We start from the raw sequence: 21,657 nt of genomic DNA, 5'->3' as shown, positions 1-21,657 counted from the left end.
TTGATTTCCCTGCCAGTGTAGGGAATTTTTAGTCCTTAGGCTTCATCATGATATATCCCATTTTTTCCCAGTGTGTTTTACCGGACCTAATTCATACGCTTTGCAAACTTCTGATGTTGCCTTATCGCCTGTGAATTGTCTTCTCTTCTGAGTCATTTTTTTCTCCAATAGTCAGAGTTCATGTCTTGCGTTCACTTCTGGAATCTCCAATCTGCTGTTGACACTATTTTATTATTTTTTAAAATTATGTTATTTTTTAGCTCTACAACTTTTGTTCTATATAATTGTTTTCATGTTTCTGTTTAGATTGTATATACTTTCACACTTTATTGGCATCTTTTTCTTAAGCCATTTGGACTTGTTTTCCTTTTATGTTTTGACACATTTCCAGCACAGTGTTTGGAATTCGTTCTTCATAAGTAAACACTTGTCTCTTCTTGGAAGCATTCTTGTCACCTCCATTATTCCTCTGGTACAGGCTGATCACTTTTAATTTATTGTTTTTATATCTGATAGGTTTTCAGTTGAAAATTCGGCATTGCAACGTAGCATGGTGTGGTGTTTCAGGGTTGTTCTGCTGCTGTTGTGTGGATTGCTGTCACAGAAGCTTGTCTGCTTTCAGTTCCCACAGTGCGTCTTCTGGAAAGTGTTCAGCTGTTGACTCTCCTTAGGTTCTTTGTCTGCTTAGCTTTTTTCTTTGTATGTGATGTTGTATTTGTTGACTCTGTGGAGAGTTTTCCTCTTCTTAGCATAGTGTAGAAATGAGCTAAGTTGTTTGAAAAGTTTACTTTCAAGTCAAAGGCTGGCACTGTTGGAGAATATATCCCATCAAAGAGGTAGCAACATCTCCCATCTTGCAAGTCAGCCGTCCTGTGAAAAATGATATTCTGTATTTTTGCCTTTCCCTAACAAAGCTCTGTTTGCGAGGGTAAATACATGCTTAGCCAGAAATTGCTGAAGGGTTATTCTGATTTTACGAGTCATTGTAATAATGTTAGAATGAAGATATTTTAGTTACTGTATTTCTGTACTGTAGGATACAGAATAGGCCTAATTTTCAGAATTTAGGCACAAAAATATTTATTTGTGGGACTGTGTGATTTTCTGAAAATTATTTTCACTTCTTTTAAATGGTTTTATAGATGTATCATTTATTTACTTACGAGCAAGTAGATGCCTTCATAGAAGAATATGAAATTTGTTAAATATTATTGAGTCATGTTTTCAAATTTAATATTCAGAATAATTTGCGGAACTATATATTAGTGTTATCACCTATCAAAGATAACACAATTAAGGGATAAATTAGTTTCTGTCCTACCAAAAACAAAATAGGTAGTAAATTACAGGGTTTCAGTATTAACTCATTTAAGGGGAACCTAGCTTTCTTTCTCAGTTACTCTAGTGTGAAGAAATCAAAAAGTACTTTCTTAATTAATTTATAATCACTTTCTCACTATTCATTTAATGGCTACTAAGCACCAGCTTCTTCTGTTTCCATGACTAAGAGTGGCAGAGTTAAAGAGTGGCAGAGTTAGTAAAACTGATGGTCAGAACAGATAAATGTCTCCTTCTTGGGAAGCTAACACAATTCTTGTATGAATAGGTAACAACAGTAATCAGTATAATAACCCATATTCAGTATTTATTATACTCTATCATTAATTTGTTAAAATAATTCTGAAAATTAACATAAATTGCTCATTATCATTATGCTCATTTTACATATGGTAAAAATACAGTAAGTTTTACATAGAATGCCATGAAGAATTTCAGTGTGGATTCCTCACGTTAGTACCTCAGCTGGAAGGTGCATTCACAGAGGGCGATTGAATCCTAAAAGCTCACTGCAGATCAAAACACTGCCCTCCTTTCTTGTTATGCCCTCTTTTATCTCAATCTCCACTCCATTATTTACTTTTTTATTTTTATCCTTTTAATTAAGGGAAAAATAAATAAAAATAGCAGGATATATTATAGTCATCCACTTTGACTTTCCATTACCTCGATTTAAAGCCCTGTATTACTCTCACCATCTTGTTTTTGACTGATGTTCCCCTATTCTGTTTTGCTGAATAGTATCAGGTTCGAAAGTTTAGGCATCAGCTGTGAAGATAATGAGATTCATTATAACGCCCATTCTCGTTGACTTTTATCTACTTTTGAAGACCTACAATGTCTCCAATGTTTTGGTTTTGTCGGTTTTGTTCTTTCCTGTTTTGTTCAATTTTATTATAACTAATGATATAGGCAATTCTATTAGAGATAGCGGGAGGCATTATGGTAAGCATTGTTGATCACCTTGTATTATGTTTTTACATTATCTATTATGTCCACCATTTTGATTTGACCAATTCTGTTCTGTTATGTCACATTCGGTTTTACTATCTTCCAAAAAGTAATAAGAACCGTGGGAGCAATGAAATCCAAAATGTGTAATAGTCATTGTACAAAAGAGAGGAAAAGAAAGTGCTCTAAACTATATAACTGCATGTATATTTGAGTGTATAAGATAGAAAAGGATATCATAGAGTTTTATTGGATCATTGAACAGAACTGTTTGCAGTATCATTGTTGGAATGTCCACTTTACAAGCTTTAATTTTATGACTTGAACAATTATTTCTAAGATGACAATATGTAATCCATTAAGTAGTGATTTCCTGTTTATTTTTTTTCTGTAAATCTGTATAACTTATATCCTTTCTCTGCTTTTTTTTTCTTCTTAAATACAATTTTTTAAAAAATTAAAAAAAAAAAAGCTCACTGCAGAGAGCCATCACTTCATTATCTTCTGTCATCTTTGGGGGCATTCCCCCAAAAGCAGATTAAAAGAGAAAAACAAATTTGTTAACACAGGCAGTGAAAACCATATTTTAAACCACCTGAAGAAAAAGTAACTCACATTGGTGGCTTAGAATAATGGCTTATATGAAGTTGTCAGAAAATAGCAAGAAATGTGTAACAGAATGACAGTGTTTTTAAGATTCCAACAGTGGAGACCTGTGGAAAAGCAACTAGGAGATGTGGAGGAAAGCAGGTGCAGAAATTCTTTTGGTGCTAGTGAGAGTCTAGATTTGTGTCCAGTAAAAGAGAATTTATATCTTGCATCCAGGCAGAGACAGTGGAGCCTAGAAAGAGTTGTTTTTGTGGATTTGATGTGTTTTTTTTTTTAAGTTGTCTTCAGATTAATATAATTTTTATGTTAAATTAGTAACATATTTTGGGTAACACTTTCTTTTTTCCTTCCTATATAAAATGTAACATTTAGGCCCAATTCATTATGAAGTTATAGAGATATTGAAAAAATTTCTTCTTCACAAGGTAGGGTAAAGGATTAAGCCAGCTTGGCAGAGTTTATAAAGTTAATAAGAAAAAAATTATGTGAAGCTTTGGTGAAAAGAGCCCTAGCAAATCGAGGGCTATAGAACTGATTAATCACAGTGAATAAACTTTGGCTACATGGAATCTTTGGAAATATTTGATGAATGAGGATGAATTGTGATTACATAAAAATTATAAACTTTTAAACTGTCAAGGACAAAGGGAAAGACTCTGAAGGAAGAGGAAACAAATGTACAGAGCAAAACATATGAGAGACATCAGTATTGCCCAAATGGTAACACTACCAAGGGGTAGGAGAGGTAGGAGGAAATAGTCTGACTGTTGATTTCTCTGCACTCTTTGCTTTTGAGTACTGTGCTGAGTAGAACCTGCCAGAGCTAGTTCATTAAGCTCCGAAGAAAATTATAACATAAAGGTTAGTACTCTTTTCTTTTACGTCTGATGCTTTTCAGTTGGCTGTGGTTGCAAGGTCACTATGAATTGCAGCACCTGCGAAGACACAGAATAAACCCACGGTGACAGTGGAGAATTCTGTCTCCTCACTGTTTTTGTAACTTGCTTCAATTTGCAATCCATTGTTTTCACCTCAGTTATAAAATAAATGTAATAATTCAGAAACTAAAAACATTTAAGCTGATTTCTCATGAGGAATTAATGTTCCTAACAGATGTAAGTACACAATTATCTATATTTCAGCAAAGGTACATGATATGCTTGGCTGAAATGAGCCTCACATCTCTGAAAACTGAAGAGAACATCACTTAATTATCTTTGTTAAATTGCAAAGTACCTGATAAGTGTAAGAGTGTCCAGCTGTGCGTGTATAAATAACTAGCGGGGCAGCTTCAGTTTTGTTATTTGTTTTCATTATTTCTGTGGACTAAACTAAAAGGAGAAGCCTATGAACTTTCATAGGAGCAAAGGTAACCGGCTGTTTTCAAAAAGTAGCATTTGCGTTGAGTGGTTTGATGTCTTTAATTCTTTTGGGAAGATGCCAAGAAGGAGAGCAGCTGGGTCAAAGGGAACCTCTGGTTTTAGCTTTTGGAAGAATCTCCTTACTGATTTCCACAATAACTGCCCCAGTTACACTCCCAACAGCAGTGGCAAAGGGTCCCTTTCCCCACCCCCGCCAGAACTCCTATCAGCTTTGTTATTGATTTAGTGATAATTCTCAGTCTTTCTGGAGTGAGACGGAATCACAGAGTAGTTTTAATTTGCATCTCTGAAATTACAAGAAATGTTGAACATATTTTTATAATAGTACAGTTTTAATAAAACTTAGAAATAGTCCAAATACCCAACAACTGATGAATGGGTAAAGAAGATGTGGTATTTTTATACAATGGAGCAAGACTCAGTCATAAAGATGGATAAACTTGAGACATTTCTAGGTAAATTGATGCAACTTGACAGCATACTCCTAAGTGAAATAAACCAAACACATGTGTAAATATCTCATTGTTTCTCTGGTGTGAGAAACTGAAAGTAGAAATAAGGACCAGAGTATATCTTAGATATTATGAAATAGGGACAAAATATTCAATTAGGAAGAAAAACTGGGGGGGGGGGGTGAAAGGAGAAAGGAAAGAAGGAAACAAAAGAGAAAAGAAGGTTAAAATGGGAAAAGCTTTTGTAAATCAGGAGGAGAGGGGCTGAAGGCAGTGACTGGAGTGGGAAGAGGGGAGTGAGATCACTCCAAAGTCCCTGTGACCAAAGTCATTGTTAAGTAGATTTAAAACATACCAATAACTTAATTAACACAAAACTTCATAACAATGGAAAGCCTCATTCTAGCTCCTTGGTGGCAGTCAGGAAGGTCAGGGGCTGTGCAGTGGCAGGTAAATCAGCCACCAATGACATTGGCCTCCCCTCTGAGCTTCATATCCACGCCAGGCCCACACACAGCACTGTGCATTTCATCGGATGCCTGGCAAAGTGAGTATTTATGCTTAAATCTGGAATTTCAAATTACTATTATTTTTAGTAATTACTTGACTAGGCCTGAATGTCCTAATTTAAAGGTACATTACTGCCTTGAGGTCTACAGAAGATAAACACATCTAAGATTGTGAGCATCAGTAGAAATAAAAAGGCCTTATGTCCCAGAAACACTTATGGCTGTTACTGGAAATGTTGCAGCACTGCATCAGGTTATGTACATGTGATGTGAAAGCACTCTGGGGTGAAGTGGAGTGGAGTCACAGAGGATTGTAGAGAACTGCTGAGTGTTTATGTCTCTCATAACACAGAGACACTGTCAGTCCTAAGTGCAGACAGAGGTCATGTGCTCACAACGCTGGATGAAGATTAGGTGCTCAGGAATTTTTGGTATTAAAATTGAAAGCATAATTAATTTTTTGCAAACATTTGGTATACATAAAACAAAATGCAAATAAAGTCATAATGTAACCCTTTTTGATCATGTTTTCATTTTGACAAAACAATTTTCATGAAGATACTGATTCTCTGGAGACAATCAGAATCTACTGTAAAGTACTTTTTAGCTGCAGTCATTTCTTAATAACATTATGCACACCAATCTTTTTGTATATCTTATGAGACCATGGTGATGAAATTCTTTATGAACACACACAGTGTTATGTCTTGTAGCACCCCCGCCCCAGCAGCCCTGATGCTCGGCCCCCACCTTCATTTGAACTCAGTGCTCCCTGTGAGGATCTCATCACTCCCGGCCTCCTGGGATTCCCCAACAACTCACATTTCTCCCATCACTAATCTTTACTAAACAGCAGTCATTCAAATGGATAGGATGCTTCTTTGTGCAAATAGCTTTTCTTTAGGATCAACATAGAGATGTGCGAGTCTGATTTGATTTGCATACCATCTAGGAACACTCTAGAATCCTTATATAAAACATAACTTGGATGCAGGTGCTTCAGAGGCTTTACCAACATTACTTACGTGGCACCATAGTTATGTGTGGTCTCATAGACTTTTGACTTCTGCTTCTGAAACCACTCTTCTGGCTGTGGGCATGGCCAGCCCTCCCAAGGCAGCGTGTCCAAGGCTTCCTCAGCTCTGTTTGCTTCTCTTGGGGCTACCCATAATAAAACAAAACAATTGACTTCTCTGTGTCCTTTGATGTGAACTTCAAGTATTGTTCAACTGTGTGTGCTTCTTCACATTTCTATGGATTTTGACCCCAAATGTGATCATTTTGTTACAAATGATTAAATGGTAAGAATGCATAGCTTTTATAAAAATTATGTCCTTGGTATTGTTGTGATTTCAGCCAATAAAAGCAGTTTCTACCTCAATCTCTTCAAATTTACTACAAGTTTGTGTCACAAGTCTCACACATTTATATTGACTGATTTTCATTTTTTTCTCAAATTTTTGTTTCTCAAAATCAGAAACAAAGAAATATATGCAATTTAGGTTGAATCAAAAACAAAACTTTGTTCCATATAATTTCTTTGTGACCAATAATTCTGTTCTTGACATAACAGATTCAAAAAATAATTTTAAAGGACTTCTTCCCCACTAGATCTCCTTTTCTTATATATGATACATAAATACATTTGTCTTCCATTTTCCTTTAATATTTTCTACATGTCACAAATGAATCAGCATTATTCATTTGTCTTCCTTGTCTATAATTTGGATGAGTGAAAAATGTGAAGAAATATTATGCAGCTGAGGCTATTTTATCTTCTGAAATGCAAAAATAGATACAACAGGGTCTCTGCTCTTGAAAATCTGACTGGGGTACAAATAATTCTAATAATTAGAATTATTAGACATAATAATTAGAATTATTAGAATTATTGTCTTTATTAGAATAAAGACAATAATTCTAATAAGTAAAGAACAACAACAAAAATCTCAGGAAAACTCACTTACAAATGCAGAATCTCTAGAGAAATTGACCCTTAGGCCACCTATAAACCATTAAGATGGTTTTGATATTATTTGAATATTAAAATAAAATTTTCCCAGAAAGAAAAACAGAAATCAAATATGAAACATAACAGGCTAGAATTCTGGCAAGCACTTTAGGGTAGCTGAAGTGAGGAAGAAAGGCTCTGAGAGTGTCCACAAGTTATAAGACCTGAGCTATTGTTTTAAACTTTTCAGTTGGCAATTACAATGTGAGTGGGTTCCTGTTCAACAGGTATGTGGACAAATGACCCCATTCATACACAACTCAGGGGAATATTAATCATTTTAATGCTTAAGGAATAGTACTAAGTACACAGCTTATACAATATACACTACATATTCAAATAGCTTCTTCATTTCTTCAGAAAAAAACATCACACTGATGAATTGAGGAACCATACAGTTAATCTGACATTTCGTTGTAATAATTTTGTTAGAGTATTAACATATTGGAAAATAATAGGAAGGCAGAGTTTTAATAATAAGTGGTTGAATAAATTGGTATTCCAAGGAAAAGGACGTCAGACATCTCAGGTGGCTTTTGGAATGCAGGTTCTCCTGACTTGCATGGCAGTGATACCAACAAATGAAAGTACTATCAGTCAAAAATACAGTTAATACCGCTAACCTACTAAACACCTTAGCTTGGCTTAGCCTCCCTTAAAAGCTCTCTGGTCACTTTCTTTAGCTTATATTGGGCAAAATCATCTAACAACAGTCTGTCTTAAAATGACACAATTAACTGATCGTGTAACTTGTTGAATAATGTACTGAAACTAAAAGTAGAATGTTCCCATGAGCAAGTGTCCCAATACGATAAACTACAAAGGCTTTAATACTGTAAACTGACACAGCATAAGTCAGGGCCTACCTACATATTACATGATATGGCACCTTCTAATGATGTACCAGCAAGTAAATCCTGCAAATAGCAGGAGCATGAATAATGTATTTTTAATTTCTTTCAGAAATATATAGTGCGTTTTTATCACAGGGCAAGAAGGAAGAGAAATTTCAAAATATTAATTATGAATATACGGTGTGACATAGCTTAGGAATATGCTGACATTTATACTTAGTGTAAAAGGCTGTCTTATTTCCTTAATGTCAGTTAGAAAGGTCACACTAGAAAGACTCATCATCAAGTAATCTTCACATTGGCACCAGATCATTGGGGTAGAGATGCTGATCTAGGAGTATTAGGGCAACTGAAGAGAAGGAGAACGTATGTAGCCAGTTAAGCAGACACCAGCCAGCTGTGAAGAGGCTGGAGGATTGGAGACACTTTGCCGAGAGGTCAGGGAGGACAATGATGAGGCAGGGACATGTGCCCACATTTCAAAGGCTCTCTGGTGCCTTATTTCACACATCGTATGAGGTGACTACCTGTGGGAAGCAGCTCAGAGCAGCTATTTGCAAGTGTGTAGGACAGAATCAGCTGACTGTGTGTTCAAAACCATGTGAGGAAGGAGTTTCACTCTGTATTTCTCCTCACATTTTCCCAACTCCTTGAAATTTCCTTCTTCTGCATTAATATAGCTTCTTATACAGATTACAATTTAATTTTAATGCTATTGTTAGTAGTAGCACATAAAATGGTTGGTGTCAAAAGGAAAATATTCAAGAGGTCAGTTGAAACGTTTCCAGAAGTTTGCTTATGCCCTTCTAATGTAGTATTAGTGTGTGTGTGTGTGTGTGTGTGTGTGTGTGTGTGTGTCTGTGTGTGTGTGTGTCTGTGTAGATGTGTGTAGGTGCATGTGTGGGTGTGTATGTAGGTGTGTGTAGATGAACGTGTAGGTGTGTATGTAAGTGTGTGGTGTGTTGGTGTGTGTGGGTGTGTGTAATGTGTATAGGTGTGTGTAGGTGTGTGTGTGGGTGTGTAGGAGTGTCAAAAGGAAAATATTCAAGAGGTCAGTTGAAACATTTCCAGAAGTTTGCTTATACCCTTCTAATGTAGCATTAGTGTGTGTGTGTGTGTGTGTGTGTGTGTGTGTGTGTGTAGATGTGTGTAGGTGCGTGTGTGGGTGTGTATGTAGTTGTGTGTAGATGAATGTGTAGGTGTGTGTAGATGTGTATGTAGGTGTGTGGTGTGTTGGTGTGTGTGGGTGTGTGTAATGTGTATAGGTGTGTGTAGGTGTGTGTAAGTGAATGTGTGTAGTGTGGGTATAGGTGTATGTGTGTGTGTGTGTGTGTGTGTGTGTGTGTGTGTGTGTGCCATCATTTAATGGTGACATGAAAAATACTAGCTTTGGTGTTAATGTGTTTTATATACACTTTTATTTTTTACTATGTATTTCATGTTTTATTAAATATAATCTTGATAATTTACTGGGTCAAAATGGGATGTTTATTTTGAGATAGTTCTATGCTTTTACTAAAGTAAGTATGTGAGAAGCAGTCACAGAGTTTGTTGTGGATTCTGGCACTTTTTGATCACTTGAAATAAGAAAGAATTGCATCTGTTAGTGCATCATAATCTTCCAGACTGACCCTTATGTCAGAGTCTTGATAATAATAATAAGTGATAATTTTGAGCAATTTGTTTGATAATGCTGATGTATTTCCTAAATTGGGGATGTTATTCTTTTAAATGTATTAAACATTTGCAATACTCTATAGAGGATAGCAACAATAAATTATTTTGCTTTTATTTAACATATATAAAATAAAATTCAGTATCAGTAGACATTTATTAAAATCAATCACATTGTGAGAAAGAAAAATTCCAAAAACTGTGGATTTGTCACCTTCTAAAAGATTATTATCAGACTTGTTAGAACATTTAAAGAAATTACATCCTGGCTGGGGATTTAGCTCAGCTGCATAAATGCCTGGTAAGCCTGAGGTCATGAGTTCAACCCCCAGTACCAAAAAAAAAAAAAAAAAAAAAAAAAAAAAAAAAAGAAAGAAAGAAAGAAAGAAAATCTTTTATGAGAACTTTAAGTTAGAATAAATTACTATTTAATTAAAAGTAGTTTGGATAATTTTTCCTCTATTTCAAACCAAATACAGTCCATTGAAACAGAAAAAAATTAATGAAGTTTTTCAGTCAGAGAGGTGTTATCGTTTTAAACTATATTTTGAATTTAATGTATTACACAAATATCATATGAAATTGGGCTCTTCTGCACTAGGCATTATTAATTGTGATTCATGGACAGTAGAGCATGTTTATAGAATTCAAATTGGGATAGCTGAACTGTAATTAAGATCTTCCTGTGGAATGAACTCTCTACTCTTTAATGAGAAAAGCTTTTCATCAGCAGCTCAAGGGAGTCATGAGGTCTTGCCTGTGACTGAATAAACACTCTATTCCCTAAGAAAGCCATTAGTAAACCTGTGTATGTATCCACTTGCTAGTGCTAATCATCACACTATGAAGGTACATTACACTATGAAGGTAAAGATTATTCAGAATTTCTGATGGACTGGAGTTCCTAAAAAATTCTGCAGATAATTGTGGGATATAAAATGAAATTTGTGTGTCCTAGTACAAAGTGCAGAATCAAATACCAAAAGTATCCTATGTGTCTTGGTCCATTTTCTGAGATATATATATATATATATATATATACTATGTATGTATATAAATATATATATAAATATAAATACTTATATATGTATGTATACATATATGTATATAAATACACACAGGTATTTTGTAAATATATATGCATATAGAAAAGCCATAAAATTGTATCATTACAAAATAAACGTCGATAATAATTAGTACAAAGATATAAAATTGGAAACTAATGAAAACAAAGATGGCAATATATAAAATATAACTCATACATACTTCAAATCATTTCATATTCACTGATGTATTTATCAAAAACACTAAAAATGACATATAAAATGTTCTCAATTCTGGCAAAGCAGTATTTTAATATATAATCAGATTCAAATATTTTGTATAATCCAAAGCATATTCTCAGAGTTTGAATTAGTAAACATTTGTTTAATTTACATAATTGGGAGCACTCAAGTGAATAAAATTGAAATGTTAAAGACTTCCTGCTCAACATCATATCCGAATAAACATTTCACCAAAATCAATAATAAATAATAAGTTGTATATAGCATCTTATTAAATATATTTGAGGCTTTATAGCAATGCAGAACCTCAGACAAAGGAATTATATCCAGAACATATAAAGAACTGAAAACCATCAAACCTCTCAAATTCAGAGACTCTCTCTAAAAATGGGTATCTGAGGTGAACACACATTTCTCAGATAACAATATACAAATAGCAAACAAATACATGAGGGAATGTTCACCATTACTTTGTCATTCTAGAATTGCAAATTAAAACAGCATTGAGATTTCATTTCACTCCAGAAGGATTGGCTGCCATCAAGAAAGCAAATGATAACAAAGGTTGCAAAGACTGTGGGTTAAAAGGAACACTTTTCCACTGTTGGTGGGAGTGTAGCCTGTGCAGCCACGTGGAAATCACTGTGGAGATTCTTCAAAAACTAGAATTGGGAGTTCCATTGAATCCACCTATACCCCTCTTGGGTATTTCCCCAGAAAAATTGAAAAGGTCATATCACAGTGACATATGTGCACCCATGTTTATAAGCAGTGCAATTTGTAATAGCCAAATCTTGAACCAAATGCCCATAAACAACAGAATAGGTGAAAAAGATGTTGTCTTTTTATACAATGGAATATTACTCAGCTATTAAAAATGATGGTCTTGCGGCTCTTATAGATAAATAGAGGCAACTTGAGAGTATTCTTATAAGTAAAATAAATCAGACTCCCATTTGTAAATATTGTACCATCTCTCTAGTATAAAAATAACAATAAAAACTGAAAGAGTAATAAGTTCCAAAATGTATAATTGATATTGTAGTAATAAAAGGGAAGGAAAGTGCTCTGAGGTACATAACTGTATGTATGTTTAAGTGTACAAGATAGGTAACCATATACAGGCTTTTGTTAATTTATCAAACAGAATAATTTGTGCTGTCATTGTTTGATTATCTGTCCATTTTTTATGCTTTGATTTTGTAATCTGAACAACTACTTCTAAGACAGCAATATGTAATTTATCAGCTAGAGATTTCTTTTAATTTTTTTTGAAATTCTGTATTATTTATATCTTTTTTCTGTTTGCTTTTTTCTATAAATAAAAAAGAAAAATGCAAAAACTACCTCTAAATAATTGAAAGAAGAAAAAAAAAAACAGGTGAATTTGTTCCATATCCACCTAGACTTAGTACTGACGCAGTAGGAAGGAAGTGAACCCAAGCAAAAATAATAGTGTTTTTTAATGCAAGAAAAGAACAAAGTCTAAACATACACAGAGTGAGAATTTAATAAAATATGGTAAAAAACTGGGCACTTTGTAAATATATAGCATTATTATTGCTCATGTAGTAGTGAGAAAAAGATTAAATAAAGTCACAGTGAAAAGGTCAAGTATCTGCATATTCCTTGAAATACTGCCAGGTTCATATTCCAATATGGGAGAGAATTGAAAGTTCAAGCACTTACAATGTTTCAAAACAAGCTTACACAGAATTAAGGTGCTTTAGTGGCAAACTGCTTAGATGTCAGAAGGAAAACAAGCAAATTTAAAGAAAATTATCATTTCAGAGCCTCAGAATTTTTTCAGTGATAAAGCAGAACATCTTGTTTTAAATTACAAAAGTAGAACAGATTGGAAAGGAAAGAGGGTACATATGCCAATAGCATATGATTCCACCAATACAGTGATATGTCTGCAGAGAAAAAGACAAAGTTAGGTGAAATGTGAAGAATTTTAATAGAAATTTCAACTCACATAAACACCATCCCGGTGACATGAAACAAATGACTGAATGTATGAATCTAAATATTTCTAGGATCAGATTAACAGTTGATGATTTACAAAACAGAACTAATGTTGAAAAATTAAAGCCATAGTGGTGTGAGTGCTGCACTTTCCCTAGAGAGAGCAGCTTGTGTACAACATAAATGAGGGAAAGAGACACTCTGCCCTCTTTTCTCTTGATGCCTTTGCTATACTCTTTGCTCTGAACCATTGCCTTCTGTCACGTGCCACTCTGCCTTAGAGCTAGCAGATTATGGACTGAAACCTCCACAAGCTGTAAACTAAAATAACCCTTTCTTCCTTGATTTTGGGCATAGGGTATTTTGCCCTAGCAACAAGAGGAAAGTAACAGACACAAAATTTAGTACCATAGAAGTGGGGTCATTACTGTAACTATACCTGACCATGTGGTTCAAGAGCCTTTGGTAATGGCTTGTGGGAAGAGTTTTGAAAGATTTTGAGATGCTGCCTGACAGCATAGGGCTGGAGCACCTTAGGCTGCTCTGTGTGGGAGATTCTGGCCAGAGCTCAGAAAACCAGTAGAGATCAGGCTTGGGAGGTTTCTGCTGGAAAGAAGGACTGCATTGGTTGTCAGAATGGCTTGGTAGGAAGCTTGTGTGCATTTTTCTTGTGTCTGGAATCTTTACCTGAGATTATGGGTGGTGATCTAATTAATCTGTCAGAAGAAATTTCAAGAAAGTAGAATGTTGAGACTATGGCATGGCTATTGTTGGGGATTTTTGGCCAGATTTATGCTGCAAATCAAGAGGAAAGAGGCTTTCAGGATGTTTTAAAATGTTGCACATTTGGCCAAAAAGAAGATACAGTAAAGCTGTGGACTGCAACTATACTGCTGAGGAGAACCCTGTGGTTGGGAAGGAACAGGAGAACAGCAAAGATGGCCTGAGAGCATCACAAGAAGCAGCAAATCTCTACTCTTTTCAGTCTCACAACTGCAAAAATAAAATATTTTGAAAGCTGCCGAGTACATGTTCTGAATGGCAGTAAAATGCATAGAGTATTTGTTCCTTAGGATCAGGGTCAGAGTGTCAAGGGATCCCGGCACCTGACCTCTACAGCTAAGAGAGTGGGAAGCCTGGCTGCTGCTCCAGCTGGCAGCAGATGTTGATATCAATCACATGATGCTGGTTTTAGGTGTGACTTCCTCCAAGATTTCAGAAGAAGGCTTGGGAGTCCAGGCAGTGTGCTCCTGAGAGGGCAGAGTGTTAGGCTGTGAAGAAGAATTCAAAGGTGCAGTGGACATCCTAGAGTCTTAGAAAAGTCAGAAATATGAATCACCTGAGGAAACCTTCAAGGAGGAAAGAAAAAACAGCCAAGAGAGAAGCCATGGGAACTATAACCACCAAAAGTGCCACAGGGACAAAGTCACACAAGGCTTTTGGAGCTCACAATTTACCACCCATTGCTTCAGATCCTGCACATGAAACTGCAAGACTTAATGTTTGCCCTGCTAGAGTTTGGATTTGCTTTGGTCCCATTCCTTTGTATTGCCATTTGTAACTTTTGGAACAGAAATGTATCTTGCATCATTGAATGTTGGAAGAGTCTACCTTCTTTTCATTGGTACAGGGATCAGAGCTGATTTTGTCTTAGGTTTTGGGGGAAACTTGGACTTTTCAGCAATGCTGAAACTGTTAGTACCTTGACAACTCTTACAGATGGACTAATGTCTTTTATATAAAGGAATTCAATGAGCCTTGGGGGGGGCACAGGGGCAGAATGTTATGATTTGTGTCTGGATGTCCTCCTAAGGCTCCCTGTGGTCATGGTGGGTGGGTCCTTTGAAGGCAGCTCAAAATAGAGTTTGTGATTAGTTCATTGTCTAGGGCTAGAAGTGGTGGTGTGAGTGTCACACCTGCCCTAGGGCAAGCAGCTTGCATACAGTGTAAGGGAGGAAAAGAGACACTCTTCTCTCTTTGCTCTTGTTGAGTTTGTTGCTTTCTGCCATGTGACTGTTGCTCTCTGCCATGTGACGCTCTGCCTTGGAGCCAGGAGATCATGCATGGACTGAAATCTCCATAAACTATGAGCTAAATAAACCTATCGTTTCTGAATGTTTCATTTTGTCTCAGCAATAAGAGGAAAGTAACCAATGCAGAAAAATAGAAGAATATGACTTTTTTTAAAAAAAGGAATAAATAATGAAATAAATAAAGACTAAAAATCTGCTGAAGCCAGTAAACCATTTTAAACTAGAGGTCCAAAAAATTCAGTGAACTCTCAGTAGCACAAAAGTAAAGAAAATCCAATGTAGGAACTTTACATTTAAAGAAAAACACAAGAATTGAAGAACAAATCTTAGACATAGCCACAAGACTAAAAAGAAAAGTTATCTTTAATAGGACTGACAGCCTACATTTTAATTAAAACCATGGAAGTAAGAAGACAATGGAATAATATTTTTGCATCTGGCTCGTGTGTGTGGGAGACTGCCTCATAATTCCATATGGAAAAACAAAGATATTTTAGCACAAACATGAAATTCAGATGTTACACAGACTATGTTTTCATACTGTATAAGTATCATAGCACTAATACATTATTAAAATGAGTTATGAAAGCAGAAACCTAATGATCTTAGCTTCAAAAAGTAAACTACATGGAGAAAATATCTGCCAGAATGGGACACTTAGGTGAGTGGATATAAAATTTAAAAGTGGAAACAAAACAAAACACAATATAAGTGCATATAGAAATCAATATTTTGTGAAACTGCAAAATAATTATCAATCTTCAAATCATGGTTTGAATGTACATATATGTTCACAATTCAATTTTGAAATACACTGATTCAATGTAAGTAGGAAAGTAGAATGAAATTAATTCAACCAGAAAATACGTGTTCAGTTTATAAGATATTTGAGAAAGGCTGAGTGTCTGTCCATTCAAGAAAATGAAGTAACTGAATTGTTATGCTCTTCACTCAGTGGAAGAATGGAAGTGTATAGCTTGTGGTTGGGTTGCTTTTGAGACAGGGACTCACCATGCAGTACAGGCTTGGCTTGAATTCACTATGGTGCCTATGCTGCCCTCAACCTCTTAGTGACCTCCTGTCTCAGCCTTCTGAGGGCTCTGATTACAGGCAAGTGAGTGCCACCATGCCGAGCCTTGAATAAAAATGGATTATCTGTCACCATGTATCCACATCCACATATCATACATGTAACTCCTAATGCTAAGCAAATGAAAAATCACAAAATATTATGATTGCAACCCCAATACATGAATTTAACAGGTAGAGAGAAATTAAAATTGAAATAATGGTCAGTAAAATAGATGCAAGCATCCTGAATGTGGTCTTCTTGTACCTCGACATAGCGTTTTTCCTGCTGTTAAACGAGAGCCCAGGCACAGAAGCCCAAGGCCTTTGTTGGGGCTCAGAGCTATGTCACATGGCAGGGAACACCTGTGCATTGATCCTCAGACCCAGATGCATGTGCTACAGAACGTGGTGCATGGGACACTTTGAAAACAATATATTATTTTAAAATGGTGGCAAAATTGCTTTATAATGTATGCAAGATATATTGTGTATTCTTTAAAAGCCAATTAAAATTGAAACAAAGTGGTTTGCAGAAAAAGAATGCAATAGGCATACAAGATCATGCCAAGTACTGCTCCTCCATTTAAATATATAAAACCTTGATTATACATATGCTTCATAAAGAATAATGGATTATTAACACCAGAGGTTTTTCAGTCATTGTCCAAGTATGTCTAACCAATGGAGAACATGTTCCTTGTCATCTTTTAAAAGTATTATATTAATAAATATAAAAAGGATGCTTTGTTACACACACAGTAACTATATTAAATATTCTATATGCTGTTGAAGATAGCTCCTTGTTGCATAATGTAGTTCAGGCAAACTAAAATATTGGGCACCTTCCTTTCATGAATTATTGATCCTAAAAAAAGGTAGCTGACATTATTAAGACTTCCTCTGCATATAAAAGTGAGACTATTAATAGTGAATTTTTCAGAGCCACTGTGGAATTACAAATGCACATGTGTCAAAGATGAAGTGAATTTTGATCTAATGTGTGTAAATATATATTCAGTAGCTGTGGTGAGCAGCACTGCTTATCATTACTCTTATTTAATGTCAGTTAGAACTGATTCATAATTAAATGAACCTAATTTTAATTGAATAGCATACAATTGCATAACAGATGGAGAATTAATTTTTAATAATCACATTCTGATGTATTTCCATTAACATTCTTTTTTTAAATTTAAAGTAAAAATACAAAACAAAACAGTAAAAGGGTACAAGTAATACAGAATTTCAAGGAAAATATACAGTAAGAAATCATTAGTTAATAGAGTACATATTGTATCTTAGAAATAGTTGATCAAGTTACAAAATTAAGCATACAAAGTAGACATTCAGACAGTGAGACTGCAAACAGTTGTGTTCAATAATCCAACAAAAATTTAGTAATATGGTCATCTATCTTACACACCTAAACACACTTGCAGTTCTGTCATTTAGAGCACTTTCTTTTCCTCTATTTTTTACAATAACATTTACACGTTTTGGGTTTTATTACTCTCACAGTTCTAATTACTTTTTTTGGAAGAGAATAAAACCAAACATGACAAAACAAGGCAGTCAATCAAAACAAAGGATGGACATAGTACATGATGTAAAAACAGAATACAAGGTAATCAACAATGGTTAACATAATGCCTCTTGCTACCTGAAAAAGAATTGCCTATATCATCAGGTATAATAAAATTGAACAAAACAGTACAGAACAAAACTAATAAAACATAAACATTACAGACATTACTAAACTTCAAAAGAAGATAATACTCAAACCAGAATGAGCATCATAGTGAATCATATTGCCTTCAAAGTAGTTGCCTATACCCTCAAAATTGGTAATATCAAACAGAATAGAATAGAGTAGAATCAGTCAAAACAGGATGGTGAGAGCCATACAGGGCTTCAAATTGAGATAACAGGAAATCAAAAAAAGTGACTATAATATATCCTGCTAATTTTTTAAAAAAAAAACTTTTCCCCTTATTTAAAAAAATAAAAAAAAAAATAAATTGATTTTTAAAAGGGGGGATATTGAGATAAAAGAGGACATAACAACATAACATTGCAGGTCAGAACAGAACAATTTAAGCAACATAGTGTTTCACCACAGGACAACCTGACTTAATAGTAGGTACCATAGTGTCTCTTTCCTTGAAATATTTGAGTATTAACGTCATGTACTATAGCATCAAACACATCAAAACAGTGTGAAAGCATTCAAGAGGATGAAAGTATTACAAGGTATTTAGAACCAGCTAACAGAAAATGAACAATGGTTTCTATATTATCTCTTTGCCTATAAAAATTTTGTTTATACTCTCACATATAATAAAATCTAATAAGACAGCATAATAAAAACAATGGAGACAGAAGAACAACCTTTTGATGGGACTTTAAAACAAGATGATATTAAATCAGCTCTAGCTGTTACATTGTCTTGTTTTCTTCAAAAAAGCTGTTCATATCATCACAGAAAATAACATCAAACAGCCGAGAATAAAAACCATTCCACTTAATGAGTGAAAACTTTATAAGGCTTCAAAGTCATATAATGGGGAATCATGATTACCACATATTTTATGTATTTGTATCATTTCTTAAACTAAGGAAACTATTCAGTATTGATAGATGTGACTTTGATTTATTTCACTTATGAGTATGGTCTTAAGGTGTACCCATTTATTGATAAATATCTCAATGTGATCCTTCTTTATAGCTGAGTAGTACTACATTGTATAAAAATACCACAACTTTTTTATCCATACCTCAGTTGATGGACACTTAGGTTGTTTCCAAGATCTGGCTATTACAAATTGTGCTGCGATAATCATGGGTGCACATATATCACTGTGCTATGACGTTTTCAATTCTTCTGGAAATATGCCTAGAAATGGAATAGCTGGAACAAATGGGATTTCCAATTCCAACTTTTTGAGAAATCTCCAGACTGACCTTCAGAATCATTGTACCAGTCTACACTCCCACCAAAAGTGCAGGAGAGTTCCTTTTCCCCACAGCCTCTCCAACATTTGTTGTTTGTGGTTTTCTTGATCCTGGCCATTCTTTCAGGAGTGAGATGGAATCTCAGCGTGGTTTTGATTTGCATTTCTCTAATGAGTAATGATGATGAACATTTTTTTCATGTATTTATTTGCCATTTGTGTTTCTTCATCTGAGAACTGTGTATTCATCTCACATGCCCATTTTTGGATTGGATCTTTGAATTTTGGGGGTCTGATTTTTTAAAAATTCTTTATATGTTTTAGACAGAAGTCCTTTGTCTGAGGGAGAGTTGTTTTTCTGAGTTTGTGGGTTTTCTTTTCACTATGCTGGAGATTTATTTTGACATGCAGAAACTTTTTAATAAAAGATGATCACAGTTATTGATTCAGGGAAGTATTTCCTGTGCGGTTTGAGTCCTGTTCGTGAATTCTCTACCTACCGTTATACCTTCAAGGTTTTTACCCAATTTGTCTTCCAATAGATTTAGTGTTTCTCCTTTAATATTCAGATTTGTGATCTATTTAGATTTTAACTTAATACATGGTGATAGGCATGGGTCTAGTCATAGTTTTAGGCACATGGAGAGCCAGTAATTCCAACACCATTTATTAAAGAGTTTGTCATTCTTCCAGTGAACATATTTGGTCCCTTTATCAAAGATAAGGTGGTTGAATGTGTTTGTAGTTGTGGTTGTGTCTTCTAATCTATTCCATTGTTCTTTGGCTCTGTTTTGATTCCAGTACCATGTTGATTTTACTATGGTTGCTTTGTAGTATAACTTCAAGTCAGGGATTGTGATGCCTCCTGCCTTGCCATTGCTGCTTCGAACTGTCTTTGCTATTCTAGGTCTCTTCTTACTCCAGATGAATTTTAGGATTGATTTCTTGAGAACTATGATGTATGTTGATGGCATTTTTATTGGGATTGCATTGAATCTGTATAACAGTCTTGGGAGAATGGTCATTTTCACAATATTTATTGTTCCTATCCATGAGCGTGGGATGTCTTTCCATTTTCTAAGAATGTCTTCAATTTCTTTTTTCAGTGTATCATGATTTTCCCTGTATAGGTCTTTCACGTCTTTCATGAGAGTAATTCCTAAATATTTCATTTTTTTTGCTTGCTAGTGTGAAGGATGTGGCTTCTCTCATTTTTCTCTCAGTGATTTTGTTGTTAGTGTATAGGAATGCTATTGATTTTGAGTGTTGATTTTGTATCCAGCCACATTACTGAATTTATTTGTTATATCTAAATGTCTTTCAATGGAGCTTTGGGGGTCTTCTATGTAGAGTATCATGTCATCTGCAAACAATGATAGTTTAACGTCTTCTTTTCCTATCTTTACCCCTTTTATTTCTCTCTCTTGTCTAATTGCTCTGGCTAGTATTTCCAGTACTATATTAAATAAGAGTGGTGATAAGGGACATCCTGTCTTGTGCCTGATTTTAAAGTAAAGGCCTTAAATTGTTGGTCATTTAGTATGATACTGTCTGTTGGTTTTTCGTAGATGGCCTTTATTATATTGAGGTGAAGACCATCTATTCCAATTTTCTGTAAATGTCTTATCATAAATGAATGTTGGACCTTATCAAAGGCTTTTTCTACACCTATAGAAATGATAATGTGATTCTTACTTTTGGCTTTATTGATATGGTGGATTACATTTACTGATTTACATATGTTGAAGCATCCGTGCATGCCTGGGATCAATCCCACTTGGTCATGGTGTATAATCTTCTTGATAATTTGCTGCACCCTATTTGCCAATATTTTATTGAGGATTTCTGCATCTGTGTTCATTAGGGAGACTGGTCTGTAGTCCTCTTTTTTAGTTGGGTCTTTCTCAGGTTTTGACACTAGAAGCTTCCAGGAATGACTTAGGAAGGATTGCTTCCCTTTCAATTTCATTGAAGAATTTGAGGATTCTTAAGTCAGCATTAAGTCTTATTTGTATTTCTTGTAGAATTCTGAAGTTAATCTGTCTAGTCCTGGGCTCTTTTTTGTATGTAAGGATTTAATTACATTAACAATTGCATTAATAGAAATTGGATTATTCAGCAGTTTTACATCTTCTTGATCTGGCTTTGGTACTTCATATGTTTCTAGGAACCTGTCTATTTCTTCTTTGTTATCAAAACCTTGAGAGTAGAGTTTTGCGAAATAGGTGATGATGGTCTTCTGTATTTCTATAGTCTCTGGTGATTTCACCTTTTTTATTTCTTATTGCATGAATTTGAGGTGTGTTTCTCTTGTTTTAATAATGATGGCTAGGAGCTTATCAATTTAATTTATTCTTTCAAAGAACCAACTCTTTGATTCGTTGATTCTTTGGATTGTTTTCTTAGTCTCTGTTGCATTGATTTCTGCTCTGATTTTTATAATTTCCTCTCTTCTTTTGGCTTTGGGCTTGACTTGCTCTTCTTTTACTAGATATTTGAGGTATAACATCAGGATATTTATTTGTATTCGTTCTTTTTCCTGATGTGAGAACTCAGTGCAATAAATTT

Source organism: Cavia porcellus, unplaced genomic scaffold (assembly GCF_034190915.1).
Source record: "Cavia porcellus strain 051 isolate PalLab524CR breed Dunkin Hartley unplaced genomic scaffold, mCavPor4.1 scaffold_14, whole genome shotgun sequence".
NCBI classification, from domain to species: Eukaryota; Metazoa; Chordata; class Mammalia; order Rodentia; family Caviidae; genus Cavia; species Cavia porcellus.
Note: the sequence above shows the minus strand (reverse complement) of the source record.